Raw genomic sequence first — 7105 nt, forward strand, 5'->3', positions numbered from 1 at the left:
TGGTAGGCTACAACGATTTTTGTTGCTGCATGTGGCCATCGGGCCTCTGTTCCTTTAAAACTGGTTTTGTTCCTGGTCAGCCAGATGGACCAACAAATGAGAAGAGGGAGGCATAGAGATTTTGCACCATTGTTTGCAACAAACCAGGTGTCCCATGCCTCAAGTATCGATTGTCCCTGCTAGCAGCGCGGTATGGAGAGAAGATTTCAGACTTGTTGCCATAGTTGTGTACACATCGGGCAGAGGAGGAACAAGTGACCATTTGTCTCCTCAGCCTATTTACAGAGAACACACCAGTGTGGACCAAAGTGAGATCGGTGCATAAGATTAGCTCCAGTTGGTGTTTTGTTTCTGAGCATGTTCCACATGAAAAGTCTGGTTCTCAGTGGCGCTTTGAGCTTCTAAATCTTGCTCTACAAGCCTAGAAGTACAAGTGGTCTACGTGTTCTTAGAAGGTGGGGATAGCCAGCTTTTGAGGAATACTTACCATGATCAGTCGGGGTCCAAATAAGTTCATCGGGTCCTTCTTCGATGCGCACATGGGCTTCTTTCAGAGCATTAATGTACCCCACCAAGGTCTGCTGCCAGTGCTTGGGGATGCCCAAGGGAGGGGAAAATATCCAAGCCTGTTTGAAGATGGAGTTGTTCTCCAAATCAGCTTTCTGTGCAATCACATTGATATTCCTCTGTTTGAGATATTGAATGAGGCCAGGTGGTAATTGATGCATATTCCTCCCTCCTATCCATGGGTCCATACCTATTTGAGCCGAAGTGCCATCATTTATTCTCCATGCTAGGCCCTCACTGATGAAAGGCAAGGTGTGCAGTATTGCTCTCCAAACCATAGATACCCCTGATCAAGGCTAGGTGGGTAAACGAATCCAGTCCATGAGATGTTGAGGCCAGATATACTTGTGATATGAGATTTCAGTCTAGAGATTTTGTGTAGTGAGCAAGATCCAACCCATCTTGGTTGCTAATGCATGTGCAAAAACTGTTAAGTCTTTTAGACCCCATCCTCCCCATTTCTTGGGGAGGGCAACGTGCTTCCATCCTACCCAAGCAAAGGGTTTGCCCTCTTTATATGCATTCCAAAGGAATCTGCAACAAATCTTTTGTATTTGGGCTAGGATTCCTTTAGGGATCCAAGCCGATGACTTCCAATAAACAGGGGTAGCCTCCAAAATAGATTTGATGAGGAATAGCCGTCCGACTCTGGATAGGAATCTGTGATTCCAATTTTTTATGCACTTCGCAATTTTGATTACAAGCCAAATCCAATCTGCAATTCTGTAGCAATGGGGTTTGATCCAAAACCCCAAATACTTGAGGCCATCCTCTAGATGATGATTTTGAAAAGGGAATTTCTGATGAGCAAATCTAGCTTCCAGGGAGATGTATTATTGAGGGTGATGGTGGACTTGGAGTGATTTGCTTCCATGTCGGTAGCCAGGGCGAATAGAGTGAGAATATCGTGGAAGGTAGATGAGTCCCTATGACTTGCATTTAGGAATATAAGGACATCATCAACGAAGAGTAGATGAGTGAGATAGTAGTGATCACTCATTTTCCGCCGTTGCAGTCTCTCGTCCCTCTTGGTCGATGCAATAATTCTGTTGAGGCCTTCCATAACAATCAAAAAGAGAAGCGGGGAGAGTGGACATCCTTGTCGAAGACCTCTCTCAGCATGGAAGAAATGTGATGCAGAGCCATTAATGAGGACACTGAAAGTTGCCGAGGTGATACAACACATGATCCAACCAATGAAGGGAGGGGGGAAGCCCAAATGGGTGAGGATCATCTTGATATAGAGGTGGTTGACTGATCGAAAGCTTTAACTAGATAAATTTTGAGGATTGCCCCTTTTAGCTTTTTTGTTTTGATGGAGTGGAGGGCTTCTTGGGAAGTTCCTATTGCTTCGTGGAGTTGTCTAGTTTGTATGAAAGAAAATTTCTCTGGGGGGATGTGGCGGGATAGGATGGGCCAGAGACGGTTAGCAAGAATCTTGGCAATGATTTTATATAGGCAGTTGCAAAGGGAGATGGGGTGGAAATCATTGAAGGATGCAGGGGAGTCAGCTTTAGGGATTAGGGCAATGAAAGTGGTGTTAATGGCCTCATACATACGCCCAGAAGTCCTGCATTCCTCCACCACCTTTAGCAGGTCGTGACTAATGAGCTCATAAAAGGCAAGGTAGAATTCAATTGTCCAGCCATCCGGCCCTGGACTTCTATATTTTTTGAACCATTTCAGAGTACCTTCTAGCTCTGCCAGAGCGACGAGCGATGTGAGATCCTTGGTCGTATCCATGTCCAAAAATTTGGGGAAATGTCCCGCAATTCTGACAATTTCAGCGAGAGAGGCTCTAGGGGGTACCTTGAAGAGGTTCTTAAAATGTGAACTCCCCATGTGGGAGAGATGATGAAAGGTTGTCGTCGTACCCCCATCTTCGTGGGCATATTCCAAATAGTATTAGTGACTTTCCTTCCCTTTGCGAAGTTTTGTAAGAACTTGGTGTTCTCTTCCCTCCAGAGCCTACAGGTCTCTTCCCTCTCCTTTAAGATTTTTGACCTCTGGTTTTCCAAATTAATGAGACGAGTCTTTGCTTTAGTTTATGTGAAACCTCGGCCCTGGTCATCCAGAACGGTGGCCAATGACTGTTCAATTTCTTCAAGGGTTTGGTCATACCTCTTAGATTTTTCCTTGGCCCAGTTTATGGAGAGTCTCTTGAGCTTAGTGAGGTTAGAACAGAAGCCATCTGCCAGAGATCTCCCCATGTCTGGTGGCTTAGATAGATAGAAATCAGAGACCAGTTGTATGTAAGATGGATCCGCAAGCCCGGTGGAGTTGAATTTATATGGTGCCCTTGGCTTTTGTGGGGGGCCAATGATCTCCATATAAATGGGGGAATGGTCTGATATTCATCCAGAACCAACCAATTGTCTATAGAGGGAGAGTTTTTGTATCAAAGAGTCCTTAATCAGAAATTCATCTAGTCTCTTGGCCGGAGCTGCCTCACCCACTCTCTGGTTCCTCCAGGTGGGGAGAGGTTTTATCATAGGGATATCCGTCAGATGGTGGTGTTCAAGAAGTATCTCCATGGTCTCTGTAAGTGAATCCACCTATGCATTTGTCCCCCAATATTCCCCGAAACCTATGGAGAAGTTCAGGTCACTGCCTAATATGAAATTATCGAGGGAGGTGATGGATAGATTGAGGAGGCAGTTCCAGAAGGCCTCTTTGTTTTGACATGGGCCATATACATTGATCAAGCGAAGATCCATCCCAGTTCAGATGAAAAGATGTCCATGCCAATAAATCCAGCTCCACCCCAAGAGTTCTTAAAGTTAATAGTGCGGGGATTATATCCCATGCCTAGTCCTACAGATCTCCCTATGACATCAAGGGATTAGGAGATCCAACCAGGATTTAATGAGCAGAAAGTGCGAGAGGTAAGGTTAACCTCTCCGAAAGTTCCTTGTAGGAATATGATGTCAACAGTCTCGGAATCAAAGAGTCGTCTGAGGGCTAGCTTTTTGGGTGCACTAGCCATGCCCCTGCAATTAAAGGAGAGCCACTTGATGGGGGTGGATGAGTATGGGTGTTCATAGCTCTAAGAACCCGGTCGAGTGATGATTGTCTGCCCGAGGCCACCTCCTCCGAGGCTATAAGGATGGCTTTAGATAGGTGGGATTTGCGACCTCTGATGGATTTGGGGGGTTGGGAGGAGGGGGCCAGACCCAAGCCATCGGATGCATTACAGTCCTGAGAGAGGGGGGGGGGCGAGGTCTGAGGTTGTAGGGGTGGGGGGGACCAGAGAGGGTAGAAGGGATAGAGATGGAGTGGGGGGGGGGGGGGAGATCCGGAGGGAAGGATGGGGGGTGGTCAAGAGGACCGACCAGTGTGCTTCAAGAGGGCAAGGGATGGGGGGGGGGGGAGTAATCATGGACCGATGCAGATGTAGAGTGCATATGCAGTGCAGTACATGCAGGAGAAAAATAAAAATAGAGTCGAGGGGAGGAGGAGTACCCGAGGAGCGAGCAGTTTTTGCAACAGCCCTCGATCGGGTCATCGGTGGAGAGGGAGGATGTGGGCACTTGTAGATGCCTGGCGAGTTGGGGAGCCATTCTTCCTCATTGATGTGGCAGCCTGAGGAGATGACCCTAGGATGGATGCAGGTGCCTTGGGCGTCTCACCTTCTGGTCCCTTTGGAGAGCTGAGTCCCTTCACACCAATGGGCATTCCTTATATAAGTGTCCCACTTTATGGCACCTACAACATCTGAAGGGGACTCCCTCGTAGTCTAGGATATGTATTATGGTGAAGTTCTTCCATTACAGGGTAATTTTATCCTCTAGTCCTTCTCTCGTATCAAGATGCACCAGAATGTGAGCCATAGATCTGTTCTTGGTTTGGATATAGGATCTGTCGTAATCTAAGGAGGTTCCCAATGCGTTCCCGATTTGGACAAACACATCTTCGGACCAATACTGCAAGGGGAATCCAGGTAACCTGACCCATAACGGCCCAGCCCCAATCTGTTCTCTTTCTGGGTCGAAAATCGGGCTCTAGCACTTTAGCATGACCGGAGCCATTTCGATTTTCCAGTGTCTAGCTAGTGCTTAGTTGGTGTATTCTTCTTGTGAGAAATAGAGCGCAAACCAGCCGCGAGGCAAAGTCTCCACTCTAGGTAGGTCTTTGAAGATGTTTCCCCAAATCTCCTTGACCCGTAGGTTAAGTCGCTCCATAGAGTAGGCACAACCTCTAACCCTTCCCACCAGGACCTTGCCAGTCGTAGTGACCACCTATCCCATGTTCAAACCTTCCCCAAATTTGAGGGTGAGGTCCTTGCCCGAGGCCTTCACACACTTTATCTTTCGCTTGCCCAATCTGGGTGTTGCTAAGTGGTCTTGCAGAGGGTCTGGAGAGCCTTGATTCTCTTGTTGGTGGTTCTACACAGAGTGCTGAACCTTGATGACTAGGGTTTCAATGAAACCTGATGAGATTGTTGAGGAAGAAACCACTACAGTGGAGGAGGGTATGCCAGGCACAGATATATCCTGCTCGGCCACAATGGTTTGTTCTGCCCCAGATGTGGGAGTTATGTGCGGAGAGCGTAATAGATCTCCAGAGGGCGAGGGTTCAAAGGGTGGGGATGATGGAGAGAACGCAGCGAGTATATGGAGGGTTTCTGGTGAGAGAAGGGGGAAGTCTAGCTGTGGAGAGTCAATGGAGAGGACAGCGAAGGGGAGGCTGGATGAAGACAGCCCAGGCAAAGTGACCACGGGAGGCGGGACAGAGCATAATGGAACAGACGGTTCCCGGAGGTCGGTTATAGCTGGCGTAGGGTTAGGGCTTCTAAAGATAGGGGCATCGGGGTTGGGGTCAATGGAATAATCCACTTCCTCATAATCCATATCTTCCATGCTGTAGCAGAACCGGGGATAACTGAAAACGAAGATGTCAACAAGAAGCGCGGAGGAAATCCAATAGGTAGCGGAGGTTGACAACTTGTCTGCAACATGTCCGACAGTTACAGAGGGTTTTGGCAGCGATTAACCGTATCCACTGTTCGAAACGGTCGCCATCCCTCTCCATGCTCACTAATAATATCTCTAAACTCCTTGGTAATCATTATATTTGAGAATTTCATATTTAAATTTAATTAATAAGTATATAAAAACTTAATATCACATGTCAAAAAATTAAACACATATATGTTTAATTATATGTATAAGGATCCTCGGATGGGGTGCTAGGAATGAGAAAGGGTGTGGGGCATTGCCTTTGTCCCATAAGGCCACTTGGACAAGGGACATCACAACACACCCCCATAACGACTTATTTTATATTGTTTGCAAACAACATGGGAGAACTCTCAAATTTTCCATCCAGTGTCTAGTACAAGCTTCAATTTAACTGCAATCTCAAATTTTTGATAGACATCAATGCATCTAAATGGATTTTCAAACTCATTGTGTAGACCTGCCCACCTAGTGCAATTGATTCTCCGTTACAACTCACAATGGAGGTTTTAAATGTTTGTCACATGGGGGTCACTCACAACATATCACAGTGCAAAAATTTCAATGATTACCTCAATTTCAACAGATCTCGCTGCAATTTTGAGGTGTAAACTTGAAGAATGAGGCCAAAATGTTATGTTATGATTTTTTTATTTAAATAATTATTTCTAATTATATTAATAAAAAGAAAGATCAGTACAACAAAATGAATTGAATCTATTTATTACTTTTTATTATTTTTTAATTAAGCGGAAGTTATTTTTAATTTGTTTTATATAATGTTAAGATCCATGAGCTAATATTATCTTTTAATTTGATTTATATAATGTTAAGAGCCATTAAAACATCTATTTTTATTTAAATTTATTCTAAAGTGATATGCATGTTATGTTATAAATTTCTTTTTATCTAAGAAATTATTTCTAATTATATTAATAAAAGTAAAATCAGTACAACAAAACGAATTAAATCTATTTATTAACTTTTATTATTTTTGAATTAAGCCCATATTATTTTTTAATTTGTTTTATATAATATTAAGAGCTATTATATTGAACTGTAAGATTCCTCTCCACACACAAACCGAAAAAAATAAAAAAAATACATGCTAAATCTAAATTCCAATTGGTTAAAAAAACTAATAACAATAAATATCAATTATTATATGCCTTGATTTAGAACAGCCAAGCTACCCACTATGTTGAATCAACCCATAATGCTTTCCACTGACATTATGATAACAAATCCCTAAACCCTTTAAAATGTTCATTACATGTAATGAAGTTAAACTTTAATACGATAGAGTTATCAAAACCGATTATCCAAAACTACCACTTTAAATCTAACAACTTTCACTTTACCACGAGTCAAATTTACTCAACATATTGTTCATTACATTCACCAGTCCTCCCACTGCGAAGACATGAGCTTGGAGTCATTTGCTAACCAGGTTTACAAAACAGAAATTTCACTCTATTTTAAAGGTTATTATATTTGATTTAATATAAAGATTCAAATCCCTGATTCCGGAATCGCTTAGGAGAATTCATTCCTTCCTTTCAGGCAAAAAAACCGCACTT

Source organism: Pinus tabuliformis, chromosome 6, assembly GCF_031772625.1.
Source record: "Pinus tabuliformis cultivar Carrire ecotype Pingquan chromosome 6, CPIR1, whole genome shotgun sequence".
NCBI classification, from domain to species: domain Eukaryota; kingdom Viridiplantae; phylum Streptophyta; class Pinopsida; order Pinales; family Pinaceae; genus Pinus; species Pinus tabuliformis.